This window comes from Pongo abelii, chromosome 10, assembly GCF_028885655.2.
Source record: "Pongo abelii isolate AG06213 chromosome 10, NHGRI_mPonAbe1-v2.0_pri, whole genome shotgun sequence".
Lineage (NCBI taxonomy): Eukaryota > Metazoa > Chordata > Mammalia > Primates > Hominidae > Pongo > Pongo abelii.
Genome location: NC_071995.2, coordinates 125,294,678 through 125,321,719, shown reverse-complemented (window position 1 = coordinate 125,321,719; position 27,042 = coordinate 125,294,678). Strand labels below are relative to the sequence as shown.

Below are 27,042 nucleotides of genomic sequence, written 5' to 3'. Positions count from 1 at the left end.
CACATGCATATATACAAATATATACATATACATACATATATACACACACATACATATATATACACACCCACACACACAAACACCCCAGAAGGCTCCTTATTGCCCTTTTAGATTCTCAGCACTCTATCTTCTCAGCATTCACCTCTATTGCCATGTTTTTGATTGTTATCTGTTCTTAAATCTCTTATTAATGAAATAATACAAATCTTGGCCCTTGGGTGACATCTTTTGTACATTATTTCTGTGTGATCCATCCAAGTTGCTATGCGTATATCGATGACACATTTTTTACCTTTTACTTTTAACTCCAGCACGGTATTCCATATAAATACACCACAATATTTTTTATCCATTCCACTTTAAGTGGTGATTTAGATTATTTCTAGGTTTAGGTGTTATGAGTATGGCTGCTAGAAACATGTTTTGTGCACGTGTTTTGATGGGCATATGCACCCATTTTCCTTGGCAGATAACCGGGAGTAGTACCAATGAATAGATACTAACTGCAGGTGTTAGATAATATTGCTTTGCCGTTAGTTAATAGTGCTACATAGTTTTCCAAAATGGTGGTACCTCATCCACTTGTTCTAGTTCTCATAAGAATGTCAGTGAAATCATGTTCCTAACCTTCAGTTGCAGAGATCATTGTACCTAGCCCAATCGTGTATCTCTCAGCTTTTCACCTTTTCTTACTGACTGTCCCTCTGGATGCTGTCTGTGTAATAGAGAGGTCGAAGGGAGAGACCTTCCCGTTCACCCTCACTGCCTTCTCTCAGTGATAATCCTGGCCACTGTGCTGCAGAAATTGACCCTTTCCCCATCACTTTATTTGAACTTCTGTCTTATTTTTGCATCTCCATGACAGCCATTTTCTCTTCTTCTGCTTTGATTCAAAGATCTAAATTTCTCCAAAAAAAAGAGCAAAGGAAAATTCAATGAAACCATCACGTATCTAGCTAGTTTCAAACATTCAGTTTTCCAAGTTTCTCTACTTTATACATTTTCTTAATTAGAACTCTAACAACCCTGTGTCAGATCACTCTGAGTTTATTGCACTTGAAGAATTGACCACCCCTGGGTAGGTTTACGTTCCAGAAAGGGCGACTGCACACATCCAGCCTCTATAGTCACATGCAAACATAGCCCAAGGGAATGAGAGCCAAGCTCACTCTTACCACCTCATCCACTCACAACAGTGCCCTCAATTTGCTCTGCGAAAGTGAAATGAAGGACCTGCTGTGGGACCTTCCTCTCAGAGATCAATCTAAACATCTTCATAGGAGCATGGAGATGCAACTTGGGAAGAGATCAGTGTTAACAGGAAGTCAAAATCTCACACTCCAGTAGCTCAAAATTGCCTTTATTTCTACTGCTCTAAACAAGTAAATGACTCTCTGGTTTTAGCCAGGCATAAAGAGACTGACTCATGTCATTCATCTAAACTCACAAAGAAGGTTGTTCATATTTGCTTGGCTTCGTTCCCCAAGGGGAGCTTTGATGGGTGTGGGGCTGCACCCTGGGTAGAGAGAAGACCCTGTATCTCTGTTTCATTTAGTTGCCCTTGTATCATTCTCCTATGGAGCCAATAGGGGTGATTCCATAAAACTTCAGAACAGCCTTCAGGGAATTACTGACACGGGTTCCTGGGGATCCTCTGAGAATGAAAATGTTAAAGAAAAAACAAACTCTGTAAAATATTTTAAAGAGGTTTATTCTGAGCTGTTATGAGTGACCTTGGCCCCAGGCACCACAGTCTCAATGGAGGCAGTCACATCACAGTTTTTTTGTTTTTGTTTTTGTTTTTTTAACGGAGTCTTGCTCTATCACCTAGGCTGGAGTGTAGTGGCACAATCTCGGCTCACTGCAACCACTGCCTCCTGGGTTGAAGCTATTCTCATCCTCAGCCTTCCGAGTAGCTGAGGTTATAGGTGCATGCCACCACCCCTGGCTAATTTTGTATTTTTAGTAGAGAAGTGTTGGCCAGGCTGGTATCAAACTCCTGACCTCAGGTGATCTTCCCACCTCAGCCTCCTAAAGTGCTGGGATTACAGGTGTGAGCCACCATGCCCTGCCTGGAGTACTGTATACTTTTTACATTTCAAGGAGGCAGGAGTTACAGGCAAAGATGTAAACCAATACCTGGAAGATATACATTTGTTCAGTCCAAAAAGGTGGGATAGTTTGAAGTGGGGGGTGGTTACAGGTTGTAGGTGGATTCAGAGATTCTTCAATTTGCAGTGGGTCGAAGGAGTAAGGCTCTGTTTAGAAAGAGAGGTCTGAAAAAAAAAAAAGATTTTTTTTGTTGTTTGTTTGTTTTGTCTTTAAGACAAGGTCTGGCTCTGTCCCTCAGGCTGGAGTGCAGTGGTGCAATCACAGTTCATTGCAGCCTCGACCTCCTGAGCTCAAGCAATCCTCCCACCTACGCCTCCCAAGTAGCTATAGGACTACAGGCCTGTGCCACCACACCAAGCTAATTTTTGTATTTTTTATAGAGACGGGGTTGTACTGTGTTGCTCAGAATCGTCTCAAACTCCTGGGATCAACCCATCCACTGTCGTGGCCTCCCAAAGTGGAAATGTTCTGAAACAAAGATGATACATAGCAAGACTGATGGTCTGCAGACACAAATTAACTCTTACTTTGAATGGCCTTATGTCTTGTTTATAATTTGGTATCTTATTGCCACAGTCTGTCTGTTTTGTCGGTCATATAATCTCCAATTTAACATTAACACTGGTCAGATTTGCCTAAACTCCAAAACGGCATATAGAGAAGTGCATCTAGCCTTCCATCACATCATGATACAGAACTATGTTTTTCAGATTTCTCTGGGGTCCTCTTGGACAAGACCTCTTGGTCAGTTTGGGGGCTCAGGATTTTACTTTTAGTTTGCAGAAGCAATACGGACATATGAAGGTGGAGGACTGAGCCAGTCTGTTTGGCACCTATTAACTTTCTAAGAGTTCTACTTCTAAGATTTAAAAACAAACCAAAGACAAACAGCATTGCTACGCCTCTCCCTTTTAAGCTTGGTCAATCAAGGAAGACATTTTAAATCATGAGACAATGATGAAAATGAGCTAAATTGCCTGCATATTACATGTATTTAGGGTGAACAAATGTCAATACTGAGAAACACTGAAAGAGGAAAGACAAAAATAGACTTTCTTTCGCAAAAAGTAAACTTTCTGTAATTGGCAGGCTCCTGTCTTCTAATTCCATGCAGAGCAACCAAGGCATGGCTGTTTTGGAAGCACCTAAATAACATTACTGTAAGAAGCATGAGTGACTCTCCAACCAGGCGTTGTCCAATAAGGTAGATGTTGAACACACCAGAAGTGATGCATTGGAAATGATACCAGTGCAACCGAGAAACTGAATGAGTGACCCCATGGCCGAGAATGTGCTCCTTTAGTACCAAGTGCCGTAATGCATCCAGGTCCACAGAGCAAGGTAGGCATGGGCTGCTCAGGAAAGAAGCACCAGGTTTCTCTGAAGTTAGCTCAGGACTTAAATGTTCACAAGGAAGATGTGGTTAAGGCTTAAATGTCCAGGGAGAAGAGGATGATACAGCAAGCCTTACGCATAGCAACTGGCAGGGTAGCTTTGTAGGAAGTCATCTTTCTGTGAGGCTGGACATCTGGATTCCATGAGAAACCTGTGCTCGCCTCCACCACACAGCATTTGCCTTTGCCAATAGAATACCCCTATCCATAGGTCTCACAACTGTCACTATTCTGCAGCCACTCCGCCTTGATGGTGACAAGGAGCCGAGGGGTTTTACAAGCCAAATAAGCATTATGGGGTAGTACCCCAAATCAGAGAGAGCCAGCTTGAACCCTGGGTTGCAGAAATTTTCAAAATAACTGGAGTTCTATGAAGTGAGTTTGAAGAGGAGGAATTGCCTTATGGAAAAACCTCCATCAACAATGCTAGTTGAATGCTGTGTGTGGTCATCACACCAGAAACTCCAAGGAGACTCTCTCTTGGAACCCCAAGGTATTACTTATGATCCTCGTAGCCACAAAACTCCTTTTGTGAGTTCCTGCTCTTCCAGGAAGATGCTGGTACATCTACATCAATAAGGTAGACGCTGAACATCTGCATCTATAAGGTAGATTGAATACTGGAAATGAGGCACTGGAAATGATGCTAGTGCAATTGAGACACTGAATTTATAACTTTAATTAAATAAAATTTAAATTTGAAAACTGACAGTATAAGTTTTATGGGAGGGGAACGAGACTTCCTCTCTCGATCAGAGGAGTGGGGTGAGCATACATGGCAGGAGGAGAGGTTGGAGCCGCCTTTGACAATGACCCACCACAGTGGGATTCCCCTAAACACATTGATTGACTCTTCTCAAAACATCCGCAGATTGCATAATGCTCTTCCAGAAACTCACAAAAGCATATAACAGGAGAAAAGGTGAGTTCATTTTAGCTAGGAGGTGCTGACACCAGGTCATTACTGTGCAGGTGAGGTAAGACATGTTCTGCTCACTCACCTCCTTTTCTCTCCTCTTATCCAGTTTTATAGGAAGGGGACATGGAGAAGGAAGGAGAAAGAGAAAAACTTACCATGCTTTCGATTTTAGCAGCAGTGTTCTAATTCAACAAGGACCTGAAATGGAAAAAAAAGAAACGTTAAATTGAATGAAAAGGCAGAATTTTGATATTATACTGCACAAGACTCCAATTACTACAATGAGATTTTTTATGTAATAAAAAGAATCAGCAAGACTCTGAACCGTGCCTGTGATTTTATCCAAGAACAGAACAGAACAAGTCAAGAGATCTGATTTTTGAATTACTTTTGAATTAGAATATAATTTACATATGGTGGCATTTATTGTTTTAATGTTTGGTTCTACAAAATTTGACAAATTTGATATATTTTGCAGAACCATACATTAAAACAGTGAATTTCACCATATGTAAATTAACCACCTCTACAAAGACATGGGGTTAGTTTAATCCCTCCAAAACCTCCCTCATCCCCCATAGTAATCTATCCCACGCCCTACTCCACCTCCTGACAACCGCGAATCTATTTCCTGTTCTGATAGTTTTGCCTTTTGCAGTGAAGTCACACAGTATTTGACCTTCTGAGTTTGGTTTCACTTAGGAGTGTGTATTTAATTGTCTATATAGAAAATCCCAAGAAATGTACAAAAAAAAGTGAAAACTAATAAGTGAGTTCAGCAAGGTGGCAGAATACAAGATCACCATACATACAAGATCACCGTACATACAAGATCACCGTACATACAAGATCACCATACATACAAGATCACCATACATACATACAAGATCACCATACATACAAGATCACCGTACATACAAGATCACCGTACATACAAGGTCACCATACATACAAGATCACCATACATACAAGATCACCATACATACATACAAGATCACCATACATACAAGATCACCGTACATACAAGATCACCGTACATACAAGGTCACCGTACATACAAGATCACCATACATACAAGATCACCATACATACAAGATCACCATACATACATACAAGATCACCATACATACAAGATCACCGTACATACAAGATCACCGTACATACAAGGTCACCGTACATACAAGATCACCATACATACAAGATCACCATACATACATACAAGATCACCATACATACAAGATCACCGTACATACAAGATCACCATACATACATAAAAGATCACCATACACAAATCAGTGTGGAATAAATTATCTCAGTCAGAGTTGGGCAAACTATGGCCTAGGGGAGCTGCTTATTTTTACAAATCGAGTTTTTATTAGAACACAACCACACTCATTCATTTACATATTTTTTAAGCTGCTTTGTGGCTACAAGAGCAGAGTTGAGTATTCGTAATAGAGACCATAAAGTATTTACTCTCTGGCTCTTTATGGAAAAAGTTTTCTGAACTTTTCTAGATAATAAGCATTTAGGCATTAGAATTAACTGGGAAATATAACACTTAACACAGGTTTTTGTAAAGATGCATTGACATATGGGAAGTGTAATTATAATGTAAACAACATATACATGCCTATTAATATAATTCAGCATATAGACTACAGAAACTGTATTTATCTATTGTTTTAGAAGTATGGAAAAAAAAAACCATACTCTACCATAAAACCGTACTTACAGAGCTGCCAGATCTGCACATTTAGAATTTTGTTCTGATTTTTTTAAATGGCACCAAGATAGTATCAATTTGATTTTAAAACTGTATATAGTATTTCCCCATGCAAATTAATTTTTCAAACTCTACTATTAAGTGACCCCCCTGTGATTTTAGTATACTTGCTCTGTCTTTTACATAAACAAATGGTTTTCATCTTTCTTCCATGGATCCTTCAATTCCACAGAGGTTCAATTATATGTAGGGAGTGACCTAGCAGTCCTGGGAATTAGAACACTGGTATCTTTGATACGCCTACCATGGTGGACACTCCCAGGGTTGACTTGGAAATTCCTGGAGGTCTTTTTCCATCCTCTCCTGCCTTCTTTAGCTTATTTAAGGCTTAGTCGTTCATGGTCCCTAGGTGGCTGCCTCTCATTCAGGTGCCATCACGTGGTCCCCACAAAGCAGGATGGAATGTGAGTGCAGTTGAAGGTCTTTGCCAGGTGTGACTACTTTCTATGTGTCAAGGAGAAAATATTTCCAGTGCTTTAAGACGTCCTGTCTTGTCTCATTGTCTATAAATGGGTCATGTGCTTGTGCCTAGACCAATTACACAGGAGACAAATTTGTCATGAGTGGCTTAGGTTTGACTTCATTTATCTCCTGGTGCTGGGAACACGGGCAGCCGTGTTGAATCAGGGTCCTTGTCATAGAAGGAAGGGGGAGAGTGCCTGTTGAAGAGACAATAAACAGTGAAAAGCACAGGAGGCCAATAGATTTGAAGACTTTTCAGCTCTAGTTTGCTGGCACTTAAGGTGAGAAAGAAAAAAGTAGAAAAATATCCTTTTAAAATAAACATAAATTAAGTCCAAAACTGACTTTGCCCTCAAAAAGAAAGTACACTGCAGTTAAGAATAATCGCTAGGCCAGACACTGTGGCTCACATGTGTAGTCCCAGCACTTTGAGAGGCTAAAGTGGGTGAATCACTTGAGCCCAGGAGTTGGAGACCAGCCTGGGCAACATAGCAAGACCCCATCTCTACAAAAATACAAAAATTAGCTGGGCACAGTGGCACATACTTATAGTTCCGGCTACTGAGGAGGCTGCGGTGGGAGGATCACTTGAGCACAGGAGGAGGAGACTGCAGCAAGCGGAGATCGCACCATTGCACTCCCACCTGGGCAACAGAGTGAGACCCTATCTCAAAAAAAAAAAAAAAAAAAAGAACTGCTTTTTATGCATTTTAAAACTGTACCCCTATTTTTCCTAGAGGTTAATTATCCTCATTTTATCTTGCCAGACGGATAGAGCTCCTCGTCTCTGTTAGAAACGACCATCAAAAAGATACATCAATTCATTAGAATCAAAAGGTAGGCTTTTTTAAGTGTTAAATGACAGGAACATCATTGTTAAGGTTTGCTTCTAAAGCACAGATCCTTTCAAGGTGACCTAGGAAATCTGAGCAAGGTGGGTGAGGAGGAAATTATTTTATGTTAGAAATAGTTACTTCATTGTTACCTCTTTTGAGTTTTCTAGGTCTTTTGAAATCTGATCATTTAATGACGAGTCATATTTCACAGTCATTAAAAAAAGTTTCAGGTGGTCATTTCAAATTGGAAAAATGGCTGGGCACTGTGGCTCATGCCTGTCATCCCAACATTTTGGGAGGTCGAGATGGTTGGATCACTTGAGGTCAGGGGTTCAAGACCAGCCTGGTCAACATGGTGAAACCCCGTCTTTACTAAAAATACAAAAATTAGCCAGGCATGGTGGTGGGCACCTGTAATCCCAGCTACGCAGGAGGCTGAGGCAGGAGAATCACTTGAACCCAGGAGGCGGAGGTTGCAGTGAGTCGAGATCGTGCCACTGCACTCCAGCCTGGGAGACAGAGGGAAATTCTGTCTCAAAACAAAAACAAATTGGAAAAATATCTAAAGTTATAAATTTGGCAACTTAACAACTATATCCTTTAAAGTAGAACCATGCAAAATTCATGTATCATGGCAGTCATAATCGTGTGAAAACAACATCCACATATTATGCAGGTGCATCACAAATGGACATGCCCTATAATTTATTCCTTCCGAACCAAGTCCATCTGAATTCATCCTGGGAAGACTGATGCCTGAATCTCTGATTAGGTTCATAAGTAAATAATCATCATATTCATTCATGCGTTTCTGCCACAAATATGCCCTAAATCAGGAAGGTACGTAGCTATGATTCATGCCTTCAGTTATTTTAAGGGGAAAAAAAGGCACGTCTCTGTGAGTTACGAGTCTGAACCAGGGTGAGGATAAATGACATGAGCTAATCACAGTAGTGAAAGGAGTCATTTTCCCATCAGACTGAATCATGATAACAAGCACAATAACAAGGTGTGTGTGAGAACATTCCCCTGCCAGAGGATAACCCTGCAGCCTCATTTTCAAGCTAATGACATATTTCATTTTAAAACCATTCCATTTTTCTTATAGATGTATTTGATTACGTGAAATACAATCATACAATCACTTTAGAATAATCAGAACATACAGATTATTTTTAAAAACATAAATAAAAATTAAACTCACTGTTACGGTTTGGATGTTTGTCCCCTCCAGATCTCATGTTGAACCTGCAACCCTGGGAACGGCATTTCAGCATGAGATTTGGAGGTGATTGAATCATGGAGGCCCAAATCATGGATTTGAAGGTGATTGAATCATGGAGGCCCAATCCCTCATGAATAGTTTAGCACCATCCCCTTGGTGATAAGTGAGTTTGCGCTCCATTAGTTCACACGAGATCTGGTTGTTTAAAAGTCTGGGACATCCCCATCCCTCACTCTCATTTCTGCTCTTACCATACAAAGTGCCTGCTCCTGCTTCACCTTCCCCCATGATCGTAAGCTTCCTGATGCCTCCCAGAAGCTGAACAGATGTTGCTGCCATGCTTGTACAGCCTGAAGAACCATGAGCCAATTAAACCTCTTTGCTTTATAAATTACCCAGCCTTAGGCATTCCCTCATAGCAACACAAGAGCGGCCTAATACAGTCACCCATATCCCCTACCATCAAGAGATAAAAACAGCTTACATTTCAGTAACATTTCTCAAATAAATATAAACCTAAAAATGCAGAGTTATATAGTATTTCTCCAACAACAGCAATGCCTTTAGTTTCTAAGAAATGTGAAATTTCAAAGAATATTTTCCAGATACAAATATGCAAAATTTCAAAAATGTAAAATTAATTTCAAAGAATATTTGCCAGATACAGAAAGGTAAAATTGCAGCCTAACTGTAACATGCAAAAGCAATGAGTGAGACAAGCTTTCTCTGATTCACTCCTGATGGAGTTTAAGGCATTGTTCTGTATTTTACAAAAATGTAAAATTAATTTCAAAGAACATTTGCCAGGTACAGAAATGTAGAATTTCAGCCCAATTATAACATGCAAAAGTAATGAGTCAGACAAGATTTCTCTGATTCACTCCTGATGGAGTTTAAGGCATTGTTCTGTATTATAGACTTGCCTCTGTGGCCACCTGTTAATACCTTTTGTGCCCACACTCTGCCATGTCCCAGTGAAAGCAATATTCAGCATACAGCTCTTTCTGGCGCTCTTTCTCTCTAATATAGCCTTAGAAGCCACTTTAAAATTTTCCACAGGCCAAACCTTTATCTTTTAAATCTGACTCTTCCATTGAGACCAGTAATCCATTAGCCCATGGAGTGTGCATTGCTTTCAATCTGGACACTGCATTGTTATTTAGGATTCAATGCCTCCTGACTCCTACAGATGTCATTTTTTTTTTTTTTTTTTTTGAGATAGAGTCAGGCTCTGTCACCCAGGCTGGAGTGCAGTGGTGTGATCTCAGCTCACTGCAACCTCTGCCTCCCAGGTTCAAGTGATTCTCCTCCCTCAGCCTTCCGAGTAGCTGGGATTACAGGTGCCTGCCACCATACCCAGCTATTTTTTTTGTATTTTTAGTAAAGACGGAGTTTCACCGTGTAAGCCAGGATGGTCTTGATCTCCTGACCTTGTGATCCGCCTGCCTCAGTCTCCCAAAGTGCTGGGATTACAGACATGAGCCACCGCGCCTGGCTCAGATGGCTAATTTAAGATGAACTTATGCTGACTAAACAAAAGTTAGGCCAGGCAGTCTGGAGTGAGAATAAAATGTTTAATAACTAAGGATATAAAGCAACTTTTCCCCCCAAAGAAATTGTCTTGTGGAAATTTTTTAAATCAACAAAATAATGGTATTTGCAGCATCCTGGATGGAGTTGGAGACGATTATTCTAAGTGAAGTAACTCAGAAATGGAAAATCAAATATTGTGTGTTCTCACTCTTAAGTGGGATCTAAGCTATGAGGATGCAAAGGTGTAAGAATGATACAATGGACTTTGGGAACTTGGGGGAAAGGGTGTGGGGAGGTGAGAGGTGAGAGGTAAAGGACTATACATTCTAGCCAGTGTTCAATTCTCAGGTGATGGGTGTACCAAAATCTTAGCAATCACCACTGAAGAACTTACCCATGTAACCAAACACCACCTGTTCCCCAAAAACTATTGAAATAAAAATTATGATAATGTTTTTGAAAAGACAAGTTTAAATCTCTCACTCACCCTTTCTCTCCCACTCGTTCCTCTCTCTCTATTTCTGGAAGGAGGGGAATCAAATAATCAGTTGGCTGCAATTTATATTAATTAAATGTTTAGTTTATTGTAAAAGTTTTTTATCTTTATTTTTAAATCATGATAACTTATAAACAAACTTGTCAATGTTTGAGTAGTTATAGTTTGACTTTTCCATGTCCATATTCTCTTATGCTTTCTATACAAAAAATTAGAAATGTAAAAGTCTACCAAGAGGGTAAAGAGCAGAAAAAATCTCTTTTATTAACAGAATATATATCTAAGTAGAGAACTTGTGGAAATTATGCACATGGACAAATTCCAATTTCACACTGTAGGCTTCTGTAATTTTATTTTTCAGGACATGAGTTATCAGAATTCTTTCTCCTGAAAGATAGTGGAGATCAAAGGTAGAACTTCTAGAGACTGAGATGAAGGCAGATGAAAGAAGTTAATGAAACATTACATGACTTGATAATATTGCATGCAAACAAAAACCTTATGAAATCAACTGTGTTCTGGTGACCACTTGTTTTTCTTTTTGTCATAATACTTTTTTTCTCTCGCAATGATATTGATTCATCTGCACCTGACATCAACTCTGTATTTGTAGAAGGTGATAAGAATTCAAGGAAATGGAATAAGTGGCTTTCCCTGCAATCCCGCAGCAGCAGAAATGTCCATTTCCTCTCTCCTGAATAATACCACATTCTCCACTGAGTTCCACAAGTTTCAAGGTAAGAGCATGAACATACACAAAGTCACCATCACTACCCTCACCACCACCACCATTATTTCCACCATATTCACCCTTTTAATATGCAAACTTCCTCCAAGTCTTCCTGAAGTCACCCAGAAATGCATTTCCCCAGGAGTGAGTTGCGCTAATTTTGTATCCTATGGAACTCTGGGAAGCTACCCAGATCTTCAACTCTTGGAGTCTTGCTGACTGCATGTTCCAGGCTCCACATTTAAGCTCCAGTGATTGCTGATGACTGCACGACCTAAGGCATGTCCTCGATCCTTTCTCGGCCTCAATTTCTTCACCAGTGAATTCTAGATGCTGGAGTTGGCAATATTTCAGGTTCTTTCCAACTGGAAATATCCATGCTAATAATTTTAGTAAGGCAATAGCCATAGAAACCTACTGACAAAATGAGTATTTTAACAGAGACAGTTGTACTTTCTTAATTTTTACCAGAAGGGAATGCATATGTATAATATCTATGTTGCCTTTTATGTGTAAAAATAAATACACAGACACAGATGTCTTGTTTTTTGTAAGTTCAGAGACCATTATTCATTCATTTGTTCGTTCCACAAATATTTATTGTGTATGTCAGGTTCTCCTGCATAATAGACTGTTTGCAAACAAAGTAGCTTTAAATAGAATTATTTGATTGCTCACAATTTTGTAGGTTGAGAATTTGGTCTAGCTTCAGCTGAGATGGGTTCACTCATGTGTTTACAGTAACTGGGGGTTCAGCAGTGTAGTTATGTGTCAGGCAGTGGGTGCCGGCTCTGGGCAGAGGTGATAAGGGATCACGGGGAATGTGTCCTTCACCCAACAGGCTAGCTAAAGCCTGTTCAGGGGTGGCCATTGCAGGCTTCCCAAGAGCAGCAAGAGAGGGCAGGCTTCAAAAAGGAAGCACTTTTTAACCCCATTTAAGTGATATTTACTAAATTACTATTGATTAAAGCAATTCCCAGTTCCAACTTCAGATTGGAGATGTGAATGAATAGATTTCCCCTTTGGTTAGAAGAAAGGGGAAAATCATTTGCAAAGGAGTGTGACTAAGTGAGGGTCAAAGTTTGTGGCCACTTTTGAAGCCTAACTCCATGGATTTCTACTCTATGCCCAGCGCTGGGTGATTTGATAACAAAGCATCCTGCCCCAACGAAACAAAGTTACAGCAGACTGGACCAGTTTTTGTTGTTGGTGGTGGTGGTTTTTTTTGTTTGTTTGTTTGTTTTTGTTTATTTTTTTGCTGTTGGTGCTTCAGTTTTACATTTCATTGTAATGGAACATTTTTTTTAACAGCAGTTTTAGGCTCACAGCAAAATTTAGACGAAGGTACAGAGATTTCTTTAATACTCCCTGCCCCCACACATGCACAGCCTCCCCCACTATCAACATCCACACCAGGGTGGTACACTTGTTACAATGAATGAACCTGTAGTAAGACATCACTGTCACCCAAAGTCCACAGTTTATATATTAGGGTTCACTCTTGGTGTTGTACATTCTGGGTTGGGACAAATGTAGAGTGCCATGTATATAGCATGATAGTGCCACACATTGTGGTTTCACTGACCTGAACATCCTCTGTGCTCTCCCAACCAACTCGATCACTTTTTAGGGTAAGAATGGTCAAGGCAGGGGATCGCTAAGGAAGAAACACTTAAGCTGAGACTAGAAAGATGAGTAGGGTTTAGCCAGGTGAAAGAAGTTAGACAGGACTGAGGACTGAAGAGTTCTCCAAGCAAAGAGAAGGGCATGTTGGGGGGTAGGTAAAAGCCTGATGTGTTTAAGGAAGAGGAGAAAGACCAGCGTGGTGGGTGAGGGATGAGAGGCAGAGGGTAGGCATGTGGCTGGAGAGGTGGGCAGGGCTGGTGCACAGAGTGAAGCTGATGGAGAACACTGAAGGGTTTTAAGCTGGGAGCCTCAGGGTCTGCATGATTCTTTCTAAGAGGCCTCTGGAATGAATAGGAAGGGACAAAAGTCAGAGCAGATAGATTGGCCCACTTTCAGCTGCTGTTCTTTCCCTTCTTGCTCATGTTCGTCCATGGTTGACCCTCCAGAACATCAGCTATGTTGAGTCCTCCACCTCCCATGAGCAGCAGGCATGGAACACAGACTCCGTGACCCTCAAGAGGCCTAAAGGGAAGTGGCGCTGATGTGACCTGCCCAGGTGAGTGGTGCTCAAGGCAGGGCATTCCACTCTTAGAGGCAACAGAGGCAGACCTGTTTCTTCTGGGGCCTCTGCAGGGTTAGGGGCTGACAGAGTGGGAGCATCGCCATCTTGGACAAGCCCCTCATTCTAAAGTTCACCTTAATAAAAAACCACCTAAATCCAAAGGGCATCAACCTAATGGATAAGGGTCAGCATGATCATAAACCACAAATAACATCTCTGACCAGAAACATTTCAAACGCCCCCCACAAACAAAGACATGCTAGCCCCAAGATAACCCCTCTCTGACTGGGAAGATGTCAGCCCCAAAATAATACCCCTCCTGCCAGAAAGATGTCTGCCCTAGACAAACTTGCCTCCTCCCAGAGACATTCCAACCCCGCCATAAAACTTCTCCCTCACACAGGAACATTCCAAGATTGTAATAAGCCCCTTATCCTAAAACCAATATGTAGTCTGTAAGAGAAAGCACTCCTGACTGAAATCAGCCAGAAGTCCCTCTCAGGTTTTATCTAAAGTAAACCTGTCTTTAACTGCCAGGCTGTGTTTCATGTTTATTTCCTTTTTCTTTAACTCTTACAGGGGCTTCCTCTGCCTTAAGGACTGGTAGAGATGGGGGACCCTGGGCTTTCAGGAAGCAGTTTAACTGCTCTAAACAGGCTTCAATTGTAATGCCCAGGAGATTCCCTTCTTTCTGTGGCAAAGGAGGTAGTAGAATCTCAACACTAAATCCTCGAAGGTATATATTACTTTGCAGGGGTAGCAAATAGCATGCCCAGGTTTTAAAAAACAAAAATATTCATCTTTGTTGCTATTGTTTGTTTTCTTTAAGAAAAATGGAAAACTCTATGCATGAACATTGACACGAATATAAACATATGGTGCGTGTTTCCAGGACTCTAAGTACAGTGGCCTTGCCAGCTTGAAGTCACCCCAGCACTTAGCCCCATGTGTGAACTGCAGATCTAAAGGGTGCTGCCTCCCCTGTACCACCATCCCAGCCTCACCCCATCTCCCTTCTACACCCAAGCACAAATCCATGGGAACACAGGCACGTGGCCAGAGATGCAGTCCTTATCCTCTTCAGCCAACAGGACTCTGAAAAGCATCTTAAATTAAGTAATTTATTAATACACCAAGAAAGTAAAGGACCTGAAAGAAGCTTCTAATTAGAATGGTAAAATAATGTATTATCCACATTAGGGCATTTCTAAGAGTGACAGGAGAATGCTATAAATAATTAGCGGGCACAATAGGCATAAACAGAGCCTGCATCACATGTGGGTGACAGATGAACAATTCAGTTACCTAGTGACAGATATTTTTGTTTACAAGAATGATTTCATGCTCATTTAAATGGTGCTATATTGCACTGGATATTGCCTCTAATTTTCAAAATCATTTTTCTTAATTTAGAGACATAAATATTAGTAATATGGAAAAAACAAATGTTGCATTGATAATGAAAATAAAAAGTAATACGAATCACATAGAAGCATGAAATTATTTGCAGAAAATACATTTTTCCCCACGAAGTAGCTTTTCTGGCCATTTAAGAAAGCAGAGTTGACAGGAAAGTCACATGGGAGCCAGGGCTTAGAACGTTTGCAGCTGCTTCTTTTGTTCTGTGATGCATCATCTTTCATGTCTGACTTCGTCCTTGCTTGCAATTTTGCAGTTTGAGAAAAGCTTTTTCAATAATTGGGATGAGTTGTACTTAGTTGGTTTCCTAAATTGCATCATTTTTGAATGGGGGAATATGGCCTAGTGGTAGCCACATTGAGAGTGTATGAAAATGACTGGGTAAGTGGGGGGAGTTCTTCCACAATAAAACCCTATTAATTCATTTCCAAACTCTCTGCATTCTACTGGACCATGTCTTGGAGAGCCGTCTCTTAACTCTGCCCAAGCAATCATGACACAACTATCCAGAAACAAAGGATCATTATTTACCCATATTTGTAATCCAAACCATTTTTTTTTCTTTGAGATGGAGTCTCACTCTGTCACCCAGGCTGGAGTGCAGTGGCACGATCTCGGTTCACTGCAAGCTCTGTCTCCCAGGTTCAAGCCATTCTCCTGCCTCAGCCTCTCGAGTAGCTGGGACTACAGGCACCCGCCACCACGCCCAGCTATTTTTTTTTTTTTTTTTGTATTTTTAGTAGAGACGGGGTTTCACCATGTTAGCCAGGATGGTCTCGATGTCCTGACCTCGTGATCCACCCGCCTCGGCCTCCCAAAGTGCTGGAATTACAGGCGTGAGCCACCGCGCCCGGCCTGTAAATCAAACCTTTAAGCACAATGATTCACTTTATTCCAATAATCACTGGTCTTGATTTGCATTTCCCTAAGGACTAAAGATGTTGAACATTCTTTACTGTGCTCATTGGCCATTTTGTTTGGAGAAATATCTGTTTAAGTCTTTTGCCCACTTTTTAATTGTGTCATTTGTCTTGTTGAGTAGTAACAATTTTTTGTTTGCTTTAAAATGTATTTTTATGCTAAGATACAGAACCCAGACACCAAATGTCACAATATTTATGATTCTATTTATATGAAACATCCAGAATAGGTAGATCTGCAGAGAAAAAAAGGCAGATTCCTAATTATCAGGGGCCATGGGGAGAGGTCATTAGGGAGTAGCTGCTTGTTGGAGAATGGCTGTTATTAGGGTTTCCTTTTAAATGATGAATTTTTGTGTGTGTGTGTGTGAGACAGAGTCTCGCTCTGTCATCCAGCCTGAAATGCAGTGGCATGATCTCAGCTCACTGCAACCTTTGCCTCCCAGGTTCAAGCAATTCTCCTCCCTCAGCCTCCCAAGTAGCTGAGATTACAGGTGCGCATCACAACGCCCAGCTAATTTTTGCATTTTTTGTAGAGATGGGGTTTTACCATTTTGGCCAGGCTGGTCTCAAACTCCTGACCTTAGGTGATTCACTCACCTTGGCCTCCCAAATTGTTGGGATTACAGGCGTGAGCCACCGTGTCCAGCTGGGTGATGAAAATATTTTGGAACTAGATAGAGGTGGTAATTTTACAACACTGTGAATTTAGCAATTAAAAAAATTATTGACCCTGGATAATGTTGAATTAATGAGATGGAGATATTTCAAATAAGAGAATATCCGCAAGTATCACATATTAATGTTAAAAAAATACAATAATAATAATGTGTTGACCATGTATCTCTTGACCTGTGTCACTGTGTTTGCCGTTACTGTACAGCTGTGATGGGGATGGCCAATTGCTCCCAAATATACTTTCACCTTCTTTATTTTGTAATAGAACATGTGTTTTAAACCAGATGACCAGGATAAAGACTATTTTTCTGGATACTTTGCAAATAATTAGGTGTGGTCATGTGACTGAGTTGTGGCCACTTGGGTGTACACTAAATGAAGTGTATATTATCTGGGATGTGCATTGAAAAGGAAGGGGCAGGGCCTTCTCTTCCCCATGTGCCCTCCCATGTTCAATTGCTGCAGTAATTGAACATCTTAAACCAGCGGCATCACAACATTCCCCTAGGCATGGCTGAGCAACAAAACAGCAAGTGTCTGAGCAAGTGATGTCCGACAAAGACAGTCATTAAACTGTCTTTGGTAAAGTGCATATTTAACTTGTTTAAATCTGTATCTTCATTAAGACATCAGCAGTAAGACCCAAGCAAACCAGAAAAAAACAAATGCTATTCCAGACCTCAAGAAGTTTAAAGTATAATAATAACAGCTACCCTTTGTGGAATCATTTTTATGTGTCTGTCCCTCCCTCTGACGACGTGCATCTTATGTATCATCTCATTTTACCTTCACAACAACTCTAGGATGTAGGTATTATTACTCCAATTTACAGAAGAGAAAACTGTGGTTTGAAAGATAGATGTTATATTTCTTTTTCTAGATAGTAAGCAGGTCCCAGGACAAACTATAGGAGGGATGGTGGAAGGGTGTTATGAATGATTAGACTAGTCTTCCATGGGTAAGGAGAGGTGGAATGGCAACATTTAGGATAGGTATTTATAAGAGGAGCCACTAGAGAGGACGCTGCCTGAGAACATATGACAACTTCACATGGGTAATATATACAGTGCTTTTCTGACGTGCCCCTAACAGTCCATTCTTAACGGATGCCAAATGTTTCCAGGAGTTCAATCATCTAAGTAAGAATCATGCCAGGGAAGACAGGTGTCAGTTCACTGCTGATAAAGTTGCAAAGGCTGGCAGTCAAAAACCTGAATTGCAGAGCGTGTTGGTAGTGACATCAGAATCAGAACACAGATTGTCCAGTGGTGGCTAATTATTTGGAATGGATAGAAACATGGTAGAGTTTTGGAAGCCTTTAGACATAAATTACCTGTGAAAAGCAGGATCTCAGTCTCACTGGCAAAAGAAGCTCAAACATTGAGTTGCTAGCAGAGAGCTCAAGACCAAACAATATTCCTGGAAAATACCCGTGAATTTTTCCCTCTTCTCCAACTGGCCTCAAGTGCAGACAGGCAGCATTGTTGCTCTCTTCTTGTACCTGGGGAAATTCAGGCCTAGAGAGCTGGAGGCATCTAACCCAAGGTCCATGTGACAGTTTGGCAGGCCAGGTCTCACTAACGCAGACCTCCATCACAATTGTTTCAGCACGGACTGAGTGGTTAAGTTAAATATTAAAAGCTGAAAGAGCCAGTGTCCTTATACAAAAGCTGGAATGTAACAAAAGCCCCCCAAGAGTTTTGCCTAGGCCTTTTCTGGGCCTTGAAGCACGACAAGATAATGAAAGAATTCTTAACAGGACCTGTTTAGGATTAGACAAGTTTTATTGGGGGTCTAAAGAAACTCCCCAGGTCTCCACAAACAAGCTTTAAGAAACTCCCCAAGCCTCTATGACTTAGCAGGATACAAGATAAGGGTAACCACCCCAGCACCTGGACCCACTTAGATTAAGTAAATTTACTGAGGATCCAGAGGAAGGTCTTCAAGATTCAGATCTTAGTTACAAATTAAACGAAGTTAATCACTTATGTCTTTAGATGAATGCACTTACACATAGACATATACTTTAGAAAGTATATAAGCTCTGGGAAACTTTGCACTTTTGAGTTGGTCTGCTAATATTTTCCAGGACTTCTCCCTGGAACCAGTAACGGAGATAAAAACTCTCTTCCTTCTCAGTTCATCTGCATCTCGTTATTGAGCAGCGAGAAATAGCACCCTGACCCTCAGTTTGGTCCAGGAATGACAAGGTTGCACAAAAATACAAGGATCCTTACTCTTATTTTAAGTAAAGTGGCTTTATCCCTCTCCACTCTGAAGACTGGATTTGCTCCTGTATGGGGATCATTCTTTGGCCACACACACTCCGTTCCCATCCAGTTGGCACAGCCCGTTTTTTCTTTACTATGAAAAGAGGTGGGAAAGGACATTTTAAACTAAGACAAGCAACTGTGCTTCAGGTAGTCAAATGTTCTCCATTGCCTTAGCAACATGGGGCTCTTGAGTGGGATTTCCATGACTGTGAGTCGCTCACCTTTTCAAAAACAGTGAACAAAGGGATTTCCAGAATGGCTAAGGCTGGCAGCTTCCTTGGCTGTAAGCTCTTGTATATTCAGCAGGATGAACAATAGAAGCAAAAACTCCACATGTATTGGCTGGAAAACAAGCCTCTGAAACTATTTTGAGCACTGTTGGAATTGTTTAAAATGTTGCATTCTAGGAATTTCAAAATATAATGATATAGCTGGAATTTTTTGATACTCTTATTTTATTATTATTATTATTATTATACTTTAGGTATATCTCCCAATGCTATCCCTCCCCCCTCCCCCCACCCCACAACAGTCCCCAGAGTGTGATGTTCCCCTTCCTGTGTCCATATGTTCTCACTGTTCACTTCCCACCTATGAGTGAGAATATGCGGTGTTTGGTTTTTTGTTCTTGCGATAGTTTACTGAGAATGATGATTTCCAATTTCATCCATGTCCCTACAAAGGACATGAACTCATCATTTTTTATGGCTGCATAGTATTCCATGGTGTATATGTGCCACATTTTCTTAATCCAGTCTATCATTGTTGGACATTTGGGTTGGTTCCAAGTCTTTGCTATTGTGAATAATGCTGCAATAAACATACGTGTGCATGTGTCTTTATAGCAGCATGATTTACAGTTCTTTGGGTATATACCCAGTAATGGGATGGCTGGGTCAAATGGTATTTCTAGTTCTATTTTTTAATATATCATTTCATTTATACAAAATGTTAATCAAACTACAATAATGTGGTTAAAAACAAAGAGAAAATAAAAGCAATATTCATAAAAGGCAAATCAATAGAGACAGATAATATATTATTGTTTGCCTAATGCTAATAGAGGAAATATTTTAAAGTTATACCATGGCTATGGTTGTATAACTATAAATATACTAGAAAAATTGAATCAAATATGATATTATGCAAATCTTAGAATGACAAATTTTATTAAAAGTAAGTATGCCATAGAATAATGAGGTTGCTAAATTACTTTCTGAAAACCACCTCACGGAATCTGAAAACCAAATCTATTTCTTGTCCATTTCAGGGAATATGGAGTACAGTTTCTCTATTTGTCTGCTGTGTCTAGATAGTATATTGAAGTCAACAATTCTCATTGTAGAACTTTCTACTTCCGCCCTTAACTTTGTCATTTTTTGCTTATATACACTGGGGTCTTTGTTAGGTAGCTGGTATTTCTAATAAGATTTTATTATTCAGAGTGACTGCAGTTTTTTCAGACAATCTCACACTTACAGCAATATTTAGACAAGGAGGTGAATAAGGTCACTTAGGATGATGCCCCTATGACCTGTGATGGTGACGTTAACAGGTGCCTATCTCAGCTGGTCCTTCATAAAAGGAATTCCCCAACCATTTCTAGCTCAGTAACGAATGTCTGGCTAGAGAGTCAAGGAAGGAACATAAACAGAACAGTGAACACCCAGGAAAAGAGATGCCACATTTGAGCACTTGGGTCTTTACCCTGACACTTAAGAAAAAAAAGGAATAATTTTTCAGTTGACTACTGTTAGTCTGAAATACAAAAGATCACCAATTTAAAAAACAGTATCAAACACAAATTTTAGTTAATTCAAATCCTTTATGAGACTCATTAAAAAACAGAAACTCAGGGAATTGTTATTTTCCTTTAAGATTAATATTAATTTTAATTAGAACTATTTTTCCTTTCATTAGGATTTTTCAGAGGCTAAATTATGAATTTCTTAGATTTTTTTCAGAAACTGAATTATCAAATTCTTAACCTCTGAGTTTCAGGAGGGTTTATTCAAATTCAGAAATTCAGCTTAGGCTAAATGAAGTGTCTCAGACAAGATTTCCCCCATATCTAATTATTTTACTATACAAGTCACCTCCACATCTAAAATGTGATATATGGGGAAATGCAATAAATATATTCTAGGAAACACCTAAAGCCTCCTCCATTGCTAACATCTGTATGATATCAAAATGTATTTTAAGATATTTTATATAAAATACTATATTTCATCATCTTCTTTTCCCCTTATATTATTAAAATGAATTATAGACAAATGGAAAACTTAAAACTAGCATTTGAATGGAAACAACCCAAATGTTCTTCAGCTAATGAATGGATGAACACATGGAGTCTCTTCATTCCATGGAATATTATTCAATCATTAAAAGGAATAAAGCTCTTACACATGCTACAACATGTATGAACCTTGAAAATCTTATGCTGAGTGAAAGATGCCAGACATAGAAGACCACCACTTATTAGGTGTTTGAAGTTATGTGAAACATCCAGATTTGTCAATTCCATAGAGATAGAGAATAGGCGAGTGATTGCCTAGGGTTGCGTGGCAGAGAGTGACTGCTAATGGGTACAAGGTTTCTCACTGCGATGATGAAAAAGTTCTGAAATTAGGTATTAGTGATGGTTGCACATGTCCGTGTGTGAGTACACTATTAGCTATTGGATGGAATTACATACTTTAAAAGGGTGCATTTCATGATGTGTGAATTCTATCTCAATCAAGTCATTAAAAACACAGACAACTATTTGGGATTCTTAGTGATGCTTTATGTGCAAGAAAGGTTGATTTTCTCCAAGGAGAAACATTCAGAGAGTTTGAGTTGACAGTGACTCCAGGGCAATGAGCTGTCTGAGCATCCCTGCTGCTTCTGAGCTCTGCAGACAAGAGACCCAGCTCTGCTAGCAGGAGATACTTTAAAACTATAACTTTAAACCTATAAAAGGGTAGTGAGTTTAAATTGAGATTTCAGGCTACATTTCCAGCTTTTACTTTCACTGTTTTGTTAATTAAACAATAAATTCATTTTGAGAGATGCCATTTTTATACAGCCTCCGTGTTTACAGAGGCAGGCAGTTTAATGTGGTAGTTGGATCTCAGACTTTGTTTACCCAAATAGACCTAAGTTCAAGTCTCAGATTTGCCACCTTCTAAATATGGAACCTAACCAGATAGATTAAGCTCCTGAGCCTCTGCCCTCTTGTTTGTAAAACTGAATAATAACATCTACTTCATACTAATAGTTAAAATGATTGAAATAAATAAGAAAACAAATGGGCCTTGTGTGTGGGTGGGGGCAGGGCAGGGAGCAGGATCTTTTTTTTTTTTGGATCTGCTTAAACTAACCTTAGGTGAGCTTCATGAGGCTGTGAAACGTGTTACTCCATTAACAAATACACCACTTAGTATGACTTAGTACGCTGTGTGCTAGACCCTCTCCTCAGTCTTTAATAAATAATACACTCACTTATTTTCACAGCAACCTTATAAATTAGATATTATTTCTAATAATCTCTTTTACAGGTTAAAAACATAAAGACATGTGTGGTTGAGACATTTTGCATAAAGGGAACTTCAATTTGAGATATTGAGGAGCTCAGCAAAATCTCTTAATGAAAAACAACTATGACATTTGACGACGTGGTAAAAAGCAAGCATTTCAGTGACCTGGCAATTGACCAAAGACACAATAAGTTAGTGAATGTTTATTCATGGAAAAACGATAAAACTTCAGGTAGCAATAGTGGGACAAGGCTGTGAGCATTCATGCTTTAGTAGTTGTTGATCCCAAAAAAGAAGAAAAGGAGAGAGAGAGAGAGAGAGAGAGAGAGAGAGGGCTCTTATTCCTCTGGTCTCTGTGGAATGTATGATGTTGCTCTAGAAGCCCAGATGAATAGGGTGACACTTTGGAGCATTATGCAATAAGTAAAGTGGTATATCTGGGATTTAAACAGCTTTCAGTAGACTGCATTATTGTCCTTAATGCTTCACTTCCTACCATTTATAAAAATATACTTTTGCATCCTCGGTCTTGCAGTGATGCACACCCTCCCTCTCTGATGAAATATACTAGCCCTCCTGTAGACTTTGGGCTTGGGTATATCACCTGCTTAGCTCAGTGAAATGTTAGCAGATGGGACAATAGCAGAGGGCTTCAATATGATGCCCAGCTTGGCCTGCACAGCTATCATTCACCACCAGAGGAACATGCCCCAGGTAGGTGCTGCCCCCAGAGCACCAACTGGCCTTTAAAATGGAGAAGGTCAAATAGCACATGTTCATAGTATTTTCCATCTAAAATGCCACCTCCTCTGTGCCAGGTAACAAGGACCTTTAGCTCCTTTCTCTCTCTACTCAGTCTATCCCATGTCCAAGCTCCACTTCTTCAAGACTCGCCTGCTCTTTTGTTTTCATAGGTGTCTAGTCTTTCATATCAGCGATCAAGACCAGATTAAAATATGGCTCACCTGGGCATTGTTGAGACCCCGAACTTTTATGAAGACTATAAATGATGTAAGAAGGTAGGAATAGGGATCCATGTCAAATCTCCTTTCATGAAATTACTGAATATAATTTATGTATAAATGATGTAAGAATGTAGGAATAGGGATCCATGTCAAATCTCCTTTCATGAAATCACTGAATATAATTTCTATATATATGTGTTTAGATATTCTAATATATTAAAATAATATATACTATATGCACTACATATTACATTATACTTACTTTGCATTATATACAATGCTTGTTTTGTACAGAACTGTATTATATGTCAATACATATATCCATATATGGATATGGATAGAATATGTATGTCTCCAGTCAGACCTACCGAGAATAGGCTTTCTAATTAATCTCTGGGTTGGTTATTGTTGTTTTTGAGCGAGAACTCAAACTCAAGGACAGAGCTGACATGTTCAGAGCAAATAAAGTTACTCTGAACAAATATTTTCTTGTTTTCTTTCCCCATCTGAAATACTCTACTTCTTCTCTAAATAAAGATGAGTAATATTTAAAAAGAAATAAACCATATAAGAATTGCCGAATGTCAGCCAATCCTATACACCCACATATCTTGGTTCAGCCTCATCATATTATAGAAGTTTCTTGTTTTCTGTTCAAAGAAAATTTCAATCAGAGGTGATGTAACACTATAAAGAGTTGATCCAAAGATAAAGAAATGGTGTGGGAGGATTTAGAAGGAAATTCTGGAGCCTGTTTTAGCTCAAATCAATGCTTTTATAATAAAAATGTAAATAATATTCTTTTACTACTAGTTCTCTACTGGAGCTCTGCAGAGGCCATGTTTTATTTTCTTTTAAAATTTGCATAATTCTTAGATGGCAGTGACACAAACCTCATATTCGAAGATCATCTTAAAAGTCACTCCAATCAACTTATTTAAAATTAAAAACAATTATCAGTAACATGAGAGTTTTAATCATGCATACTTTTTAAGAAAACTTATTTTCCTGTGACAATAAGGTTTGGCCTTATGCAAAAACAATTTAATCTTCTCCCACATAAGAAAGGGTCTGAGTTTTGGAGGATCCTGATATAGCTAAGGCTGTGACGTCCTGCCTCCTGGACAATGGTGCCCTGGGGCCAATTCTCAAACTGCAGTCACTGGGGGCACCTGTCTGCTTCCTTTCCCCACAAGCTCTCTCGTACATATGGTTCCCCGGGCATAGAGGATGCTCACCTGCGGATCAGATCTTTCTCCAAACCTTCCCCACCTCTGCCCAGAATCCCAGGAAACTGCAGTGTGCATGACTCCTTCCTAGCTGGCTTCAGGCTCAATTTAGCCAGTGAGAGGCACTGCTGGGAGATTGGGAGGTGCGAGGAAGAAAGAGACCAGGGTGTTTCTTCCATTTGCTCCACTCCCCAGGCTAGATTTTCAGCACTGGCCAAGTCTCCTCTGGCTCCAGCTCCCACTGTGAATCTGGGTTTTATTTTATTTGTTATTATTATTTTTTTGAGGCAGAATCTTGCTCTGTAGCCCAGGCTGGAGTGCAGTGGCTCAATCTTGGCTCACTGCAACCTCTGCCACCTGGGGTTGAAGCAATTCTCCTGCCTCAGCCTCCTGAGTAGCTGGGATTACAGGTACGCACCACCACGCCCAGCTAATTTTTGTATTTTTAGTAGAGACAGGATTTTACCATGCTGGCCAGGCTGGTTTTGAACTCCTGACTTCAGGTGATCTGCCCACCTCATCCTCCCAAAGTGCTGGGATTACAGGCATGAGCCACTGAGCCCTGCCGAATCTGGGTTTTAGTAATATCATTTTCTTGCTTTGTCCCTCCAGCCAGGCAATGTGCAAGAAACTAGGAAGAAAACAGTGGAAAGTATAGATCTCGCCCTATCCATGTGGAGTCTGCAGTCTAGTAGATAAATTTCATTATGTTTAACCAAAAATGACAGTGGATATTCAACTCAAATAGTACCTGTGATCATACAGTCATTTGGCATTAAAAGAAAAAAATGTTGTGTTTCCATGTCCCCCACCTCCCCCGGCAAAGGGACTGGGAAGTCCAGTGCCCTCCCTAAGTTAGTTGCAAAATCGTGAGGGATTTACGTTTCTCTGATTTCTTTGGTATCTGCATTACAGATGTCATATCTCTCTCATATCACATATCTAAAGACGCAGGTTGTCCTCTTACCTTTGTTCTGCCCAAGATGAGAACCCAGGACCATGCGTATCCTAGTGGGATCCTACTCCAGTTGACATCAGTGGGGTAACGCATCCTTTGTTTGTTCTCTTTCCTGTATCACTTTCCCACTTCTCTACTAGTGCTTTCTGGATTATCTCCCACATAAACCCTGAGAACTTGACACCTTGTCTCAGGATCTATTTCTGAGTGACGTCAAACTGAAACAAAATTCATCTCACAACTGGTGAAGTGGAGAGGTGCATCTTCCCACCGTAATCTCATACTGGAGGGGAAATTACAGTACAGAGAAAATGCTCTTGAAATTAATGCCTTTTTAATGTCCAATTTTCAGGGCTCTTCCATTTCAATCCTTTGATATCCTCAAGATTTACTGCATTACCAGTGGTCAGCACCTCACTTTGGAAAGGGGGAGTACTTGCCTTCCATCGTTTTCTGAGTCCTGAAAGAATCCGCACATAACATCTTGTTATAGATATCAAGAATAATATAACAAATGGTGGTGCCCATAAGGTATAATTTGGAAATAAAACATTATGAATACTGCTCATGCCTCTTGGGTGCACTTCTCCAATTTTCTCCTCCCTTGCTTTCCCCTAATGTAACCATTGCCCTAAATTTTGTTTTAATCATCCTCAGGGCCTCCTTTAATAAGGAGTTTATTTGGCAAAAGAGCGTGAAGACATCATCTGCAATACCATCTGTGATAATTCATGAAGTAGAGGTTTCACATTTAGACTCACAGTTGTCAGATCTAATAAGTACTAACGTTTCCAGTAGATACAATCTATTTCATTGTGTTTTACATTACTAGGTCTAATACATCATTTGCCAATAGGAGCACTGAAAACTTAAGACTTTTAAAGAAAGTTCCATATTAAATCTGTCAGATATTTACTCTAACATAGAAGTCCAGCATCCACTTTTGTATTGCCTCCTTGCAAATAATTTGTTTTTCATAATTAATGTTTACTTAAAGTGTGACAAGGTGCTTGTTTCTGTCCATGGAAAGGTTCGCTTGAATACAAAGCAAATATTATTTTCTATAATTCTAGGTTGTGATCATACTAATTTATGTGCATTATTTTCTAGTAAAACATTATTATTGGCAGCACATTTCGTAGGGGAAAAGAACTAAAGATACTTTATGGGGTCAGTCAGTGTTTAGAGAAGTAATTGAAATGTGTAATGAAGTCAAAGAAAGCTAGAAGGATAATTCACAATCCTTCATTCAGCAAAAAGTTATTGGCATGTAACTTGCAAAAAATAATGTTTGGGGAGAAACCATACACTTATTTTGTAAATACAGGCAGGTAAATTGGAAGCTCTGTGAAATATCTAAGTTCATTCTTTTTGGGTGTGTCTTGAAAATAAATGGAA

The 27,042-nt window shown here is 39.8% G+C and overlaps 1 long non-coding RNA gene across 1 annotated transcript in view; it reads left to right on the top strand.

Moving 5' to 3' along the window:
• LOC129049268 (uncharacterized) overlaps positions 1 to 26,215 on the top strand; it is a 51,955-nt gene extending 25,740 nt beyond the window's left edge. The window contains exons 2-6 of the long non-coding RNA XR_008512234.2: positions 7,441 to 7,510; positions 11,125 to 11,500; positions 13,566 to 13,675; positions 23,407 to 23,511; positions 25,997 to 26,215. This is a non-coding gene — a long non-coding RNA (uncharacterized LOC129049268). The remainder of the gene's footprint in view (positions 1 to 7,440; positions 7,511 to 11,124; positions 11,501 to 13,565; positions 13,676 to 23,406; positions 23,512 to 25,996) is intronic.
• Positions 26,216 to 27,042: the final 827 nt, after the last annotated feature.